Source organism: Xiphophorus maculatus, chromosome 22 (assembly GCF_002775205.1).
Source record: "Xiphophorus maculatus strain JP 163 A chromosome 22, X_maculatus-5.0-male, whole genome shotgun sequence".
Lineage (NCBI taxonomy): Eukaryota > Metazoa > Chordata > Actinopteri > Cyprinodontiformes > Poeciliidae > Xiphophorus > Xiphophorus maculatus.
This window is the reverse complement of record NC_036464.1, coordinates 15,261,745-15,279,919: the sequence shown is the minus strand read 5'-3', so window position 1 is coordinate 15,279,919 and position 18,175 is coordinate 15,261,745.

Sequence of the window (18,175 nt, the reverse complement as noted above, 5' to 3'; positions counted from 1 at the left end):
GGGGGTGTCTCTTGCCGACTGTAGTATTTCATCGGGAAATATGGTACATGCACTTGATAAAACAAACAGGAGCCATTCACAACTTGGCTGACCTCTGTTTCAACTCTGAGCTCATGGCTAGACGGGTGCGACTGAGGTAACGAGACGTTGCTTTCCATCAACGGACAGCACCTCCTCGGTTTTATGTTCCCCTCGTGTGTTTACAGCATTATTCCAACAACAGCCTGAAAACTGTTTAACTGTAATATCATGACATAATTGTAACTCAAAAGAATACCACAGATCAACAGACCTTTCTTTCACTTTCACATAGATAATAGGGCTTTTAACGGCAGTGCCATGATGAGTTTCAGTCAGAAATAAATGTTGACACACACTGTACCTTATTAAGCTTTTTCTCTCCTCTTAATCATAATTAATTTCTTTTCAGAATAACCCATGCTGAACTAACGTGCTGGAGATAAAGCAGCGTCCTGCTTTTGCTTTATTTTAACATGGACATGTTTGAGCACTAGATGGCAGCATTAAGACATTTTATATCATCAAGTTGCGATCGTTCGTTGAAGAAACACCGGAAACATTTCTGTTGAATTAATGGTAATTAATGATGATTTATAGATAAGTAAATAAACAGTTAAATAAACATGTTTTCATTAATAATATGCTAGAATTTAGTGGTTTTAGTGATTTTTAAAAATTACATTTTCATACTATTATTATACATGATGTTCTGCTCTTGACTGCACACCAGATGAATGTTTTAAAAGGCCCCAAAACAATCAAAAATGATCTCAGTTGCATAAAGGTGTCTTCTTTTGCATTTTTGCAAGCCCATGAAGTGAGAATGGGCAGTACAGCCACTCCGTAGTGTGACTAGAAAACACTGGGGTTCGCCAGGTGTGGCAGCTGATGATGTTAATATCTGATTCAAAACATATGACTTGGCGCCAATACAAATAGTTATTTCTGTGTTTTTAAGGAATCTAGTCTGATTTTAGCCATTTCAAGTTTGACATTTTGTACATTTAGGCTGGTCAGACCTCATCTGAAGTTTTTTTCTTTCTCTTTTTTTTTTTACAGAATGGTTCCAGAGGTGTGCATTTGTGTTGGTTCAGTGAGGGGCAACAGAGGAAGAGCATATAACCATGGCAACATATTTAGCCTAAATGTTTTATTTAACACTCATTGAAGCCAAGTAAATTTGTTCATTCCTTGAAATGCTTATCTGATTTACTTTCATCAGCACAAACATCCCTTATTTGTTGAAATCTTTTAGATTCACTCCAGTCAGTGCTGGACCACTACAAAGTTGCATAAGGGGAAAATGTATTTTATTTAACAAAACTGAGACTGAGGACACAACCACAAGATACAGGAGGTGAACTAGCATGTTTTCTATTAATAAGCAAAGCAAATAATGAGAAATACTGAAGAAATGCAAAGTTTTCAATGTTCTGAATAGGATCATTTTGTCTAATTCTCGGATTAAGCCAAACTGTTGTTCCAAAAGCCTGTCATGGTGATTGTTGTGTGCCTATCTGAAGCACAGAGATAGTATTAGACAATTAAAATGAATGCATGCTTTGTACACTTTAGTTCATAAAAATGAAAAATTGGAACTTTATCTTTACTTGAGAATAACTGAGATTTCAATGCATTTTTATTGTTTTATAAAGAAAATAAGAAAAAAATAAAACTTTTTCAAAGAAAAAGAAAAACAAGAAGTTATGTATAAAAGCCTCATATTACTGAAAGTAAGAGATAAACTTTATTAGGTGCTTTTATACTTCCACACTCTCACAGGCAAGCGTACAATCAGGCATGTCGACCAACAATGTTGAGGCACTGCTGATAATGTGCATATTGTACTAGTGGCACACATTTCCATTTTAACAGAAACAAAGAGGATTGGGGGTTGTCTGACGTGATGTCTGAGAGTGAAAAAATCATTTGAACAGTTTTCATCAGACTTACAAAAACACTAAAGGATTTCCTGCCAAATTAATTACCTTTTCCTCAGGTTTAGACAATGATGCTCAGACTTGTCTGTCGGAACACTTTTCTCTTATTAGCGTTCGATTTGCGGTTCAGCCAGAGTGACTTCATATTTAGATTTTATTGTATTTTCTCAGCGAACGATCTTCTTTGCATCAACGGCACAAATTATTTAATGTTTTCAGATGAATCACCTGCGCAGCAGTGATGAGATCAACATATTCACTCGACAGAGGTTTTGTTAAGATTTTTAACACTTAACGTATCAGCTCAGAACTAACACAAAAGGCGCATTTACAGAGTGAATTGAAGCACAGTGGAGTTTAATTAGATTCAGCTTCTACAACAACCTAAGGTCTGCTTTCTAATCAGAACCCGTCTTCAATAAGATCTTTGACTTACTGATCAGATTTTCTCTCTCTGCTTGGTTTTAAGAATCAGTCGAAACCAATAAGCAACAGACTTTTTCAGAAGCATAGTGAAGTGACCTCAACATTAATATTTTTCAACTCAAGAGTCTTCGGGGATTGCCCTGAAGAATGAAATTTGTTAGTGTGTGGTTTGAAGAGAAAAGGCTGATCAGGTTCTCCTCTGCTGGAAATGCGTGGCCTTCTGTTCCCCCAGCTTGTTCATGGTCTTTTTATTCTTTTGAACTCTTCAAGCTGCATACTGCAAAGGTAACCACAGGACCGAAGACATAAGGAAACTAAACGCTGCTCTGGGCTTCCAAACCAACAGGAGCGCCCCTAAAAGCCAGTGTTGGGTTTTGTAGAAGAAATATTTTTCACCATAATTTTTGATAAAGGTGAAAATTGTTTTCTACATGAGAGCGTCATTAAATATCATATAGAATTTGATAGGAAGTATCATAAAAATGATTATCAAAACTAAATAAGAAAAAAAAGCATCAGGGGAAGAAAAATCCAATCAGATCTGATTTATGTTTTGTGGAAAAACGAGTAGCAAAGTCGACACTTCTGTCAGGCTGTTTCTGATCTCACTATGAATGCTGATGTATTGAAAAACAAATTTCACATAGGTCCAAATGTGAGGAAATTAATGGGTTTTTTGTTATAGTTTTAGTTTTTTTTATTTAATGATCAACAGACAGCTTGAGAATGACTTGTAATTGTTGTAAGAGAGTCCTCAAGCTGTCAGGTAATTCTTAGCTGATTTGCTCAGAAAGTAGGTCAAGCTGTCAGTTTCACTTTTGGTTTCAGCTTCTGGCATACTAATGAGAGTAAATCTTTGTAGGTGCAGACTTCACAGTGAAACAATGTACTTAGTCTTTTCTGTAACATATGACTTGTATTACTTCTGAAGTGATACTGCATGTACCTGGTATAAATATATCATTGTGAGAGATGCAGTGCACAGGCAGCAGCACTTTTAACATGCCCTAAAGATCTGTACCAACCTGGCTTGTCTGGTGATTTAATGCCACACTATGAAATGCAAATTAAAGTGATAAAGTTATTTCCCTGTAACTTAACACCGTCTTACGCCATCACAATGAAATTCAGATACACAATACTGCTGTGATTGGGATGTTAATCTTTTCAGGCAGAGATGGTCGTGAGTATCTGCAGGAGATTTGATGATAAACTTAAAGCCTGTTAAGTAGTGGTAACTCCTAATACGTAGAACATTCAAGATGCATCAGGAAGCAGGATGTCCAGAAATCAATGCAAAGATAAACAAGCTGAGACTAACAATATAGCCTGAGCCACTGGAGTGCTTTACAAGGTTACAAAGTAAGAAACTGTCATTTCAGTCAAAATACTGCCATTGGCAACCTTGTATACTTTTTTGAATGTATTTTTATTATTGCCTTTTGAAATTAAAGTAAATGCAAATTTTTACCTTTGCTATAAAACTAGTGACATTTCTGTCTTAGGTTTTAATGTAATAAAGAGTGATGGGTGCATTTTTATACAAAAACCCTGTTTAGGATTTTTGGATTCGGAAACTTGATGGAAATTATTTTCCTTGAGGATCTAAGAAATTTCAAAACAACAATCCTTCATGGTTTCATGTTTTAGTTGATTAAATGTACTTCCAATCCAGTTTACAAAAATATAGCAAGATTCAGCTGACTGCAACTAAAATACATACAGATAACTTATGACTAAACTAAGGTAAATTTTTTTGAACAAAAACTACATCCTTTCCCACATCCATGGCCATCATGAGCTATGGATAGTGACTAAAAGAACAAGATCGTGGATACAAGTTGCGTAAATGAGTTTTCTGGGTTCCACGTTAGAGACGGAGTGAGAAGCTCAGGGGACTCAGAGTAGAGCCACTGCTTCTCCACATCAAGAGGAGCTAGTTGAGATGGCACAGGCATCTGGTAAGGACAAGATTAAAACTTACGAAAGAATAAAAACTGTCACAGGAGTACTTTTTGCACAGGTATTCCATCTTACAAAACAATTAATCAAAATATAAGTTGAGACACCTGCTACTTCAAATAAAACAGATAAATCAGTTCAGTCGTACTGAAAAAAGACTTTTCTGAGTAAACAACTTTTCTGAGTAAACACATTTCTAATTGTTACATTCCCCTGAATCGTTACAATCTGGTAAAAATTATATCAAATGATATCAAAATTGGAGGAAAAAAAGTATTTGTTATAAGAAGATGGGGATTGAGGATCACCGCTGTGGTTAGTCTAGTGGCAATTTAATCAGGACATATTGTCACTTTTTAAAAATTATCATGCGTAAAAAGGAGACATGTGTCTTCTCTAAACAGTAGTTGACACGTTTTTGTCCTGCACTACAACAGATGAGCGCAATGACAGAGCGACTCAACACGCAACAAGCTCAGGTTGATCTCTAAAAATAAATGGATTGGTCCGCCTTGTCCAGGTCTGTGTGTCTCTGTTGGACAGTCGATAGGTTAACCTGCCCCTGGCATCTATCTTGTGCGCCTCCCCCCCTTTCATTACCATTGATCTGAAGGAAATAAAGAGCACACATGGTATAATATACAGCCCAGACAAACACCCTCTCTCAGTGATGGAGTGAATGGGCCAAATGTATGAAATATTGCCCCTCTGACACATTCTGTCTTCCTGTCAATACTGCAGCCTTTACCCACAACCTGGATCAATAGTACCTTATCCTTTCCTTGATAACACGTAACAATGTTGTCTGTTGTCTTCTGCTGATGTTGAAGTTCTATTTCTGCCTCCTCACATACATTTATATGCTGATATGTATATCTGAGCATGTTTTCCTCCTTCTTCTTTTTTCCTTTTCTTTTTTTAAATCCCTTTTGCACTCTGAAGTGTGGGCCCGCCACAGCGAAAGGCATGGCAGTTACAAATTTACATGTTGGTTTTCTGGACGTTTTTCCGAAGCTTTTGGGGGTCTCTCATGTGTGAGACTGCTCAGCGGAGAGAAGACACCCCTCTGTAAAAACATCTGTTGTGTAAATGGCTGTCAGACTGTCTTTTGTGGGCTCCATCTCTTCTTCGCGCAAAGATTGTCATTTGTTTTGATCATTTATCTGGGTGAAAGAATAATAACAAAAAAAAGAAAAGACAAAAGAAATCTGGAGTATGCAACCGTGCAGTTGAGCTATCTGCAGGAGTTTTCTTTGCTAGATTTATGTATTTATGATAAGAAACATTTTTCTTTTCTTTTTTTTTAGAGGCATCAGGCTCTGCACATTGAGGCATGTGATATAACATTGTTTTTAATGAAAAAATTAACTATGATGCACTTTTAGGAATATGACAAGAAAAGTTTTTTTTAATTTTATAATTAATCTTTTCAGTAAGCGTGCATTCTTGTTGCATCACTGACAAGCTGCTTAAAGGCGATAACAATGAAAAAAAGCTCTTCAATTATTCATGCGAGGACCGTTATTTCTTTTGGAAAAAACCCACTGGAGAAAGGAAATTGTCTTTTGTTGTTTTCAATGATTTGAAAAATGCATTATTTTTGTGTGCGATAGAATCAGGACAAGTACAACAGAAAAACTCATCAAAATTGGAGTCTCCTCCCTGAGATTTACTGTCAACAAAATCTTTGTGTTGAAACATTCTCTCTGGACGGTGCTGTGACGGCAGTGACCTGTACCAATGCAGGAAGTGTTTGGACAGCTTTTGTCCTCCAGTGCTGCAAAGCACAAAGTGACCATTCCTTTAAAGTAGTCTGAGTGGTCTTTTAATTTTTATTTTCAGAGTTGTAAAAACTATTCAGTATTAAATAATGACTAAAATACTCCTGAAACCACCTTGTCTTGTAAACATTCACAATACATAAATACCATCTTAGATGGACATGATAAAATAAGAACTTTGTCAATAAATTAAGCATTATCCTCACAACATATAATTTGAAATTGAGGTTCGAAAGGTTAACATCTATCTAATCTATTTTTATACAAACATAACAGGAAATTTATAAACACTGCAGACGTAATTCATAAAATTGAGCCTCAATAAAAGCTTTGTGTACTTTCTGGATGCTCTGGAGAGATTTAGACCTGCACAGGAAGCGCTTAGCAAACTTTTCCAAAACCTCTTGGTTTGTAGTTTACCTGTCATCTCTTTTGTTGTTTTCCCCCACTGTTGATTTGCATCAGCATGAAACTAAGAAGCCACAGAAACTGTGATATTTCTTATGATAAGCAAGCTTTTAATAAAAATATTCTATGTGTAATAGCTGGAGATTTTAAACTTATCAATTTAGGTGGAAACATCCTATAAATGTCCCTATACATGCACCACCTATGAGTTAGAAGAGGGAGAATTTTTGTGTCCCAATGGATGTGAAAAGTTATGCTTACACTTTCTATTTACATTATAATATAACACTAAATAAGATTTTTTAAAATGTACACCTCTATGTAAAAACAAAGAAACAAGGAAGCAAACAAAAAACCTATAGATAAATAACTTACAAAAATAATTAGACTTAAGTAAAAGTGATCTAATAAGTTTTGCTCCACCATAGTCATTTAAATTGCAAATAGTAAAAAAAAATATTTGTTTACATAAATATGACAAAAAACACTGTCCAGAAAAGCTAAATTAAATGTGATGCAAAAACCTGTTTCACTTCCAAGATTTTAAAAACTATGAAAACACATTTATATTTAATAGTCCACAATTGTGACAACGTCCATGTGAATTGCATAAGTCCTTGACGATGAAATATATGACTTTCCTCTGAAACAGGTGAATATTTGAGCAGTGACACCTCATAAACTAGCTGATAACCTGTTTGTATGTTTTCTTATCTGTCTCCCAGACAATCCTTGGTCCCAGAACACTTTGTTGTTTCCCCCCAGGCCTGTTATCAGATCTCCTATGTGGGCCTTCAGCAGCTGCGGTTATTGTGGAAGACTACTTTTACAACCCCATGATGTCTGTGACAACAATGTTTTTTTTTCTTTCCACAAGTGAACACATTGTTACAATGGCAGCTTAATATTGTGTTGTTTATTTTGACTAAATAAACTTCCTTCTTCAATGTTTTAATCTTAAAATTAAATAAATCAACACTAAACTCACATTTTAACCAGTTCCGATTTTACAGCTATAAGGCTATTATCATTTTATATTAAATTGGAAATAATTCAATTTGATGATCTTAAGTTCAGAATTAGGCTTTTGTCATTATTATGTTTTCAGTACCTTTAATTTTATGTGGATTAGTTATTTTGCTTGTGCAAAAAAAAAAACAAAAGAAAAAAAAATCTAGCACAGTTTATACATGCTAACTGGACCATTGTCACAAAGTCATTATTTTTAATTTTTTATCTGAAGATATCCAGTGCTGCAGTGTACATTGGAAACAAAGCTTTAAAAATTCTCTACTGCAAAAACCAAAACAAAACAAAAAAAATCATAATGATCATACAGGCTGCATGTAAAAATGTTACATCAGTAATAATAATGTGGACCTAAAAAATGTTAAATTTCCTTCTTTGATTTATCACAAACGTACAACATTTAAATATTTTCTGCTAATCTTTCTGCTATAAAAACATCAGAAATTAACTAACAGACATGAGCTAGCTAAATTAGCAAGTATTTGCTAGCAACAATTAGCATGTGTACTTAGCTGAGAGTTCTATTCTCTTGTAATAAATATAAGTACTCTGATAGAAGCGACAGCTCTTACTTAGACAAATGAAAAATTATAAAAATAGTGTTTCCCTGCATATTTATTCTTCAGAAGAAACTGAGCAAAAACAGCTATTCTTTCATCTTTCATCCTTTTCTTTCATCTTATTAGGGAACAAGACAACAGTTTTAATTGTTACCATAATAATAATATTTTCTACTGTCATAACACCGATTTAAAAGGAAATTACATCTGCTGTTTTTGATTATTAGCTGTTTTGATTGTTCATCAACAGAATATCTCAGACTTGTTGATATATCAGAAGCAACCAAAAAGAAGGTGAAAGTGAAGCATGAATATTTCTGCCTGATTAATGTATCCAGAGTTTGGACTTTGTAACTCTGTAGGAAAAGCTTTGTCCTCCAAAACATTATGCAAACCAAAAGGTTTCTGGAGTTATTCAGTTATTTTTATTCATCTATTTTAAATTATTTGTGATAGAAAAAAACCCAAGAATTTATAAAAGAATAATTCGTATTAGCTGATTAATACTACTGCTCTCAGTTTGTGTGTTTTACAAAACTGTAACACAATTACTATTATTAATTTTCACACAATAATCTATGCTAAATTTTTATATTGTATCGCTATTGTTAGGTGTGGAAGTCAATATTTTAACTATGTAGATGTGGAGTATAAGTTAAACTAACTTAAAGCTTTTCTGTTTTTAGACAAAAGCAAAAAAAGTGCTTAGTGATATGTGCAGCAAACTTCCATTTTATGTTCTAATAGTCCTTTACACTTTCACCCCTCAAATTGCATGGATTAGACTCTGTAAATATTTTGACAGTATGACATTCCGGTCACTTTTAGTGAGGTTTCAACACAGATCAAATTTTAAACATGGGATTTATATATCAAACATATATCATAAACTGAGGGCTGAGAAACCTTACTTGTTAATGTGAAATTTATTACTTATCATTAGTCATCTTTTTCCAATCACGTCTCTGCACTGATTGTCCCTCCGCTATCTGTGGGAAATGCGTTATCTCCCTCTGCCATTCATGTACACATTTATTGCTTTCTGAGTCTTTGGGATCAATCTTTTGGCCACCAGAGGAGCATAACTAATGACAACATTAGAATGGCTTTGTGAGAGGGACTGGCCGGATGCGGGTTAACCAAGCAGGAAATAATCTAGGATTTTATATCCTGCATGAATGACCAAAGGATATGCTGAGAATAAATTAATCCCCCCGAAACATTTTTTAGCAGTAAGGTTATCTTTTGACCAAAGTTGCGTTTGTGGGGTCAAAATGGTTTATTTTTTCCATTTCTTTCTTTCTTCTTCTTCTTGAGAGTGACTACATGCTGCCCCCATGCACACATGGAATTTCTTGGCAGATAATGATCGTCATCTTAATGCTCTGCCAGGGTCAGGCACTCTTTTCTGTCCCCTGACCGCTGGTCTAGACAGTCCTCCCCTGGAAAGCTCCTTTTTTCTCCCCCTCTCTCTTCCTTTTAAAGACCCACTTCTATTTTGCTGTTGTGCCCAAACAAGGATTTTATAAAACGGGTGACATCACCACACAGGCTGTCTGCCGAATCTCCCTTAATTAAAGTGACGTTTAAAGCCTTCCTCAGACACTAATAAAGCCCCTCTCCATTAGGATCCTCCTAATTACTGTGTGTAAAGGAAAGAGGGACACACACAGATAGACAGTGTGGAGGTAAGCCTGCTGGCATTTGGCCCCATAAGCTGAGCACCACACAAAGGAAAATGTCCCCTGGGTTACCCATCCTAACAGAGAGACTCCTTTTTATTTTTTTTCACCCTGTCCCTCCACCCACTCCGGTTTTCTTCTCATGAATGAAAGTATATGACATGTGCAGTTCAGTGTCCATTCATAGGGCTGGTGGAATGTGTGAATAATAGCGCTGAATGAATCTCAAACACATGATTAGTCATTAAGCTGTCTTTTGGCATTATTATTGTTTGAATGTGCAGGGTGGAAGTGAGAATGCCGTTGTGTGTGTAAACACCGATCGCTCAAGTGTAAGGTAAGTAGAATGGATGCAGAGAAGTCATTTGGATCAGTTGGGAAACATTTCTGAAAGTTAGATAGTTGACAAAGACAGACCTATAAAGGCTAAGCATGTTTGGTCCTGGTTTCAAGGTTAACCACATGACAAAGGCGTAGATAAGAAAAATTAAAATACATTTTTGTGAAGACATGAGGGTCCAGAAAGTGCCTGTCCAAATTAGCAGCAGGCCTAGCAGCAGGCCTAGTTTGTTGCTATTTCATTAACCCAACAGCCAATAAAAGACTTTGTCACAACCCTTAGCAACTGGGAGGCTTGAAGTTCACAAGAGTGGCTCCATCAAACCGTCACCTGGAAAACAGGTTGAGGTTTATTAAGGGATGACAACTTTAATGCAAAAATTGGAAATCCTCTTATTCTTCCATAAAAAAAACCAACTTAAATCTGGAGCCTTTATATTTGGCCCAACATGACGGTAATAGGAAAGACAAAGCAACAGAGTGTGATTAGTAAAAAAAAACTTTATTCATATGTATTTTAACACAGCTTTTGTGATACAGTGCTTTCAAAATCGATTCATAACCCTTAAACTTTGCCACATTTCGTTCTCTTCCAAAAAAAATATAAAAAACATTTATTGGGATTTTATGAGATAGAGAAACACATAGGTGGTGCAAAGGCGTAAGGTGGAGGAAGAATGATATATGGTTCTCTGGAAAAAAAACCCCCTGAAAAGTATGAAGTACATGTTGATGTTGCTCTTCGGAATCAATCATTTTAGACTGAATATGTTTTAAAGTATTGTTGAACACTATATTGAAATCAGGTCTGGGCTTTGACTTGGCCGTCCTAAAACAAGCATGTCCCTTGATTTAAAACGTTCCATGTTTAGGTTTGTTATGTTGCTAGAAGGTTAACCTCTGCCCCAGTTCCTAGTCCTTTGGAACATCTGGCAAATTTTCTTCCAAGACTGACCTGTATTTACTATAAACTGACTAGCTCTGTCGCACTTCAGATGAACCAAACATTTGAAAAGCAGCAACAGAAAAAAAGGATCTTTGCTAAGGAAGTATCAGTTAAATTGATCCTCTTCTCCAGAGTAAAGCATCTGTTTTGTATCTGTCTTAATTTTTGGTTCTCAGGTCACACAAACACTATCCCAGTTAATGGGACCATGCAGTCTATTTAAAAATAGACAATATCACTCCATCACTTGTGATGGAGTTCATCACATTTTTTTGAAGTAGATGATTGTTGGATGTCACTGGATCTCTAGGATATTGTTCTCTGGCGCTGCGTAACATTTTGCCTATGTGCTTCAAAACAAACCTGCCAGTATAATGCCGGGCCTTGTTGTTGTAACTTGAGCTGAGCAGTGACTCTTAATTTGCCAGCGTTGACTTTATTAGAGTATATGGTTACAGACCCTTGGAAGGAGGCCTAATGTATTCTCCTCTGCTTGCCCATTCATACCTCTGCTGCTACTTCTGTTGCTTCTTCGTGACAAACAGACCTGATGGAAAGCCAAAGGAATCAGCATCATGGTTGTAAAAAAGTTGCTATGACTGCAAATTTCTTAATTTTGCTTTCTTAAAATCAAATTTAGCTTTTTTTTTTATTTTAGAAATGTGAGTCACTCAGTAACATGAATCAAGGAAGGCGGCTGACTCGGCTGGAAAGTAAGTCTGTGGAGCAGGCAGATAGTAGAAGGCTCCAGTGAATGTCTACTGAGGCTGCAGACACATCAGCCTGCTTGATTTCACCTGGTAACTAAGCATGTAGTATTTACTCCTCGGCTGAAATGCAATCAGGGGTTGGTAGCTGGCAAGGAAGCAGTAAACGTGTGATTAGGTGCAGCAGCTTCTAAAACTCCTGAGTATATCTTCAAGAACTGCTCTTGGAAAAAAAAGAAAAGTGAATTAACAAGAAAAAAACGATAGTCTTTCAAGTTTTTTAAAGAGAGAGATCTTCACAGCTCCTGGTCAAAGTAATATCTGAATTAAAAACACTCATTGACAATGAAACAATGAGAATGTTGTTTCACGAATAAATTATCTTTAGAAGCAGTTTTTTTACTCTGCTCACAGCAACCTCATGAATTCTTAAAGACAGATGTAACAGTGCCACTGCGGTGGCTTCTTCAGTCGGGCCCTCGCCGTCCATGTGTAAACATTTTACATCCTCCAGACAAGAGTCACCTCTCTAATCTGGCTGAAGAAGTGTGTGAAGAGGTCCTTTATCTGCAGCCTGCTTTAACTGGTGGCTCACTGAAGAGCCATTTACCTTCACTAATGGGGGGTGAGGCTTTCACCAAGGCTGGTTCGCCTCTCGAGCCTCTGAAAAGAAAACTTGGCCAGAGAGGAGACGTTAAGAAAACCAGTTAATCTGCAGCAGTCTGTCTGCGTCTCAGCAAGGCAGTGGATCATGCTGCCCAGTGGCTTTTCAAGAGGTTTCAACTCTGCTTGGGTCAGATCAGCACTTTTCCCAGTTGAAGACACACCGGCTAAATAAATAAGTGGGTTGGCCATTGTTACCTGCTTACTCTATTTGGAAACCTTAACATGTTGTTGGCTTCTTGCAAAAACTTCAGCATCTTTCTGTGTTGTTTGCTGTTTTCCATTTTGTACACATTGGACTTTACACTCTTTTGAAAACTTAATAAATAAAAGTAAGAACAAGCTTTGGTGCCTACCATTTCTAAGAAACAACAATATTAATAGTAAAGTTGAAGATTTGTCATTGTTATGTATTTTTAATGAGGAAAGCACTAGTGGCATGAATTTCCTGGGAACATTCAAACTCCACTCCATGGAAAAAAAGAGCACAGGCCGAAATTGGCATGTTTTCCTCTTGGATATCTCTCAATAATTTAAGAGATTTGTGATGCAGTTTAAAACTAATAGATATTATTCTCAAATATCTTTTAGCTGAGAATTTGGCCTTCTAAGAGACGATGCATTTCTCTTCTGATATCTCCAATTTCCTGATATTATAAGTACATTGCGCAATATATTGAAATAATGAGGTAGAACAGTGAGTAAAGTCATGTAAAGCCAATTTAGAAGGGTCCAAGAAATTCCAGTTCTTTGAATACAGCATGAAAAAGATAAGGATGGTTTAAATATTCTTCACACCCATCAATTACCACACAAAATAGTGATACTGCATGTGATGTGATAGTTTGGACTCAAGTGGTTATGTAGTTTTAGCAAAGAAAAGCACCAAAGTAGCCAGAGGGAATAATCTGCGTGAGAACAAACAGGAAATGAAAACAAATAAAATCCTATTTACCTTTGCTGTGTTTCAATCTCACTGTTAGACTTGTAAATTTGGTAGCTATAGATCACTTTGACCTGTTTCTACCTTACACAATAAAGCCTCTTTGTTTCTTTAGGAACACAAAGAAAGAGTTGCGCTAAAGGAGCACAAGTCGTATAGCACTATCGCAACCAAGTCAATGTTACTTACCATTGTTTGTGCCGCGGAGGGAGGGGGGGGGGGGGCAATAACCCCCAGACCTCCTGGCTTTACTGACCATTTATGGAGCAATTCCACAGTGGCAGGTGTACTACACCAAGGTCATTAGTGCCTGCAACAGGGCTGACCTGTTGTTAAAGACAACACAAATAAACAGAGGAGGAACTTGGAAGAATGGGGCTAATCTGTTAGGAAGCTCGGTGGCAGATCCCCAGTAGCAGCAGCAGATAAAAGAAACGAGGCCGGCAGTTGGGTTAGGATTTGCAGGAGATGATTTGTGTTGGAAAGACAGGTACAATCGCAAAGGTATCCATACCTCTTTTAGTTTTACGCAGCTTATCCTGTTACAGCCCAAAAAAAATCTTTGTTCACCTACTTTTTTTGGAACACTCTAAAATAAGATCCACTAGTTTCTACTGGGTTCAGAAATCACTGTATTAGTAAAGCAGATTTGGGATACAGAACAATAGCCAGAGCGCTGTTCAATCTATTTTCCAAAAAGGGGACTTTGAAGGCCATTTCACCTTCCAACTAAACTGACCAGCAACACTCCTCACCCAACTTCCTCACTTTGAAACATGGCGGCCATTTCATGCTTCGAGGATCGAGCTAAATCAGGGTAATCCTGGAAGCAAACTTGTCAGAAGCTTCAAAAGACCACAGTCCAAAGTGATAGTTCACCTTTCTGCAGAATGACGGCCCTTAACACACACCCACAGCTGCAATGGGCTGGTCTGAATCAATGCATATTCATTTATCAGTATGGCCAAGTCAAAGTACAGACCTAAATCCAAATGAAAATATTTTTGCAAGACTTGGAAACTTGTACTCACATATCCTCTCCATTCAATCCATTGAGTGAGGCTGATAAAAAAAGTGCAATCTGGTTGAAACGTACCCCCAAAAAGGCTTGCAGGTGTAAATCCAGCAAAATGAGCTTCACAAAGTTTTGTCTCAGAGAAGTCGCAAACAAATGAATGCCACACTTTTCAGATTGTAACTAGCAAAACATGTATAAAACTGTTTAATGATTTGTAATTTACCTCCACATCATAAAACTGATCTAGTTTGTATTGGTCTATTACATAAAACCCTACTATAGTACTCTAGAATTTATGGTTGTATCATGAGGTTGATAGATTATGATTACTTTTGCGGTAAAAAAAAAGACTTTATACACTCTTTTTTTCCCAAAAGAGTGCCAATGGTGCCAGTTGGGGCACTCTTACAACATGGAAAGTGTGTCAGTCAATGCTGTATAGTATCTTCAACAGTAAAGGAGGGTTCAGAGAATATCTGCTGTCAGACTGCACACCGCGGATCGTCTGTGACACCGATCCCCTCGTGTCACACACAAAACTGTCCAAACAGTAATGGGATTTGTGTGATTGTTGGTGTAGCAACTTGATTTATTCCTCTCAGTTCAACAGTGACACGCTCCATTTTTCAGAGCAGTGTGTAAGACGTGAAATTGTTTGAAATAAGTTGTTGTGTTACCTAAATTTGCAAGCCTTGTGATTGTCCACATGCCTGCACAGACGTAAGGAGCGCAGTGAATTCCTGGAAGTTGTACTGCTCCTGTTTGGCCAGCTGAGGCCATGCTTTCCTCAGGGTGAGCTCTGTCTGCTCTCAGCCGCAGCATGCTTGGTGCGCTTCTTTCCACACAACAATGATGTTCATTTGGGTGAATTGTTCCAAATATCCAGCATACTGTAATATTTGGTGCTGAGCAAACATAAAATAAGATATACAGAGTTTGAAATCATAACTATTTGTGTGTCTGCTTCACATCTTATTATTTTCATTAAACTTCACTTTTGTCTTCTTAACTTTAAGCAGCTATTAAAATGACAGATCTGTTAGAACCTTGTGCAAATTTTGAAGCTGTGTAGGACGTAGCATTTAGTGAAATGCATTTTCTTATGATTTGACCAAACGACTGAAAAATGTTAAAGGTTTAAATGAAGAAAATGCAAAATGCATGTCATTTCATGCAATGCAAAATGCTACGTTTATTATTATTATTATTATTAATATTATTTTTCTTTCAGCAGAAATCCTGATTTAAATTTTATTTTTTGGATAAGCAATTTTTCCAGTCAACAGTTACTGTATGTCCAATAGTCTTTTCCACCCTTGCTCTGATTAATTAATTTTTTAAAATATTGTTTTTATAGGAATAAAGGGATCTCAATAACTCTCAGCTTTTTCTGGAGGTCTTCCATACTTTCCTTGGCTTTTGGTTGCTTTTTCACTCATTTTCTATTTCATTTTAATCTTTTAGTTCTTATTCTAGTTTGGACCACTTTACTGTGAAAATATGGCAGGTTATAACCCCAGATCATAGAGAGAACCACTCTGCTGGTATTTATTCAAACCACATGACCACCTTGGATACAGCTTACTATACGGAAGCTATAAAATATTAATTTAAACTTTGAATTAAATCTCCATGATCTACATAAACTGTTTTGAGTATGAGATTCAATACGAATAAACCTGCAAATGTAGAAAATACAAAGCAGCGAAATGGCCAGCACCTGTTCCCTCATAAACAAGTTTACATCAGGTGTCATATTAAATTTCTGTTGGAGATAAAAAATGCAAAAGTGCCCATATTGAACAGTTTGATACACAGTTTGGCTTCTGCATCTCATCCAGCTCCAGTGTGCAGGCCACCCTTCCTCCTGCTCTCCATGGGTTCGTCAAGTAGGAAAAGCTGGGCAGATGGAAAAGGATACACTGATCTTGCTGGTGGGTGTAGAGGCGCTCCTTTGTTTCCTGGCATGTCTCACATACTTGAAGTGGCCTGATAAGCCTCAAGACCATGAAACGCTGCTTTATGTTTGGGCTCAGCAACGTACCAGAGAACGCAGAGCGGACCTGTAGGGAGAGACCAGCCAGGTAATATGTGCTCGGAGTCACACCTCGCTAAAGGGAGAAAACTGCACAAAATGTTGCTAATATAGACTTTGCTCAGGAAACAGATATTATAAAATAAGTAACTTGCTATCTCTGAACCAGAGTTATTCATGTTTCCCTCCGCTCTGAGGGGACAGTGAGAGGTAAAGGAGGGGTGCTGGTGGGTAGGGAGGCGGGGGCTTGGCTGTTTCCTGAAATCGGATTAGTAGCTACTCTACACTTAGATTGCAGAGACTGGGGTTTCAGCTTAGCCCAGCTCAAGACCACCCAACAGGTAAACAGGTACATTACTATGGGGAAGGAGGAAAAATGACTGCTGCAAGGATATAGAGGATAAAAATGCTCATGAGAGATGGATATACGGCGGGTGAAATATATACGATGCTCACTGACGGGTTTGGGAAAGTGGATTTCTTCAGGTTAATCTAAAATTAATTCAGTAATCTGCTTGATAAAGTTGTGACATTTCAAAGGATTTAAGTGAACAAGGAAAAAGCAATAAAAGTGAAAAAAAAAGGCAAGCCTTAGAGATGTTTTCCGAAAAAGCCAATTTGCGAACTTCTTCATTTTCCAACCAACTCTCTGGACCTCCACAAAAGAGCTACATATCTCAGCCCCAGCCCTCCCCCGCTTGCCAAGATATCTAAAACCTCACACTGTCATGCTGCTGCCACTGCATCCACAGAAAACCTCCTGAAAATTAGTTTTTGGCAACCGGCTCGCAAACACACTCTCCTGTCTGCTGCAAGCCACCGAGGCTTTGTTAGGCAGGCCCGCTCTGAGCCCAGAGCCTTCAAGACCCCCATTATGCAGCAGGACTCAGCGGGGCAGAAAGAGCAGGAGTGTTTTCGCCAGTCATGTGGGCACACAGGCATTATACACTCTTCAGTGGCACTGTAGATATTTTTGTGAGCCTTACAAACAGAGGGGGAGGCCTGCAAAGAGAAGTTTTGATAATTGGGAGTTATATAAGTTCCCAAATCCGCACAGGAGGATTTTAAGTTTTTTTTTTTTCTCCCCTCCTTTTTTCCCTATTGTGTGTTTTGAAAAGCTGTGTGGGAAGGCCCCACTGCGAAGGTGACAAATCCTTTGACATAAATCTTTGTCTAAAGGTTAAAGGAATACAGTCAAGTGCTCAGGAGGGGTAGCCTCTAATTGCCTGCTTTGCTCCAGCTTTTTCAAGCAGTGTTTTACAAATTAAACTGCCGTCCCTGCACATACGGAGCATTTGTCTGAGGGTGCACGCGCTCCAAGCATTTGTGTGTCTTTGTTTATGCGTAACCCTGTGTGTTCACTTAATGTCTTATTGTTGGGGGGCTGGGAGGGGGGAAGAAAAAAAAAAGTCTGTATGGAGTGTTTGTCAAGATGCACGCACATCAGCTGCAGCTGGGTCGGAAGAGCTGGAGGTTTTCCTAATCAGTGATGGACAAACTCAGGGCTCCCAGCGCCTCAAACATCACTGCTTCTGTCAGGGGCCTCGAGAGCAGAGCAAGCGGGCTGAACAGCTCTGATCAGCAGCGTTGTGTTTTTTTTTTTCCTCTCTCTTCTGAATCTCACAGGGGAACATGTGTGTGTGTGCGTGTGTGTGTGTGTGTTTGAGATGCAAGGATGCATGGTGTTAGCCCTCCCCTGAGTTGTAATGCATGAA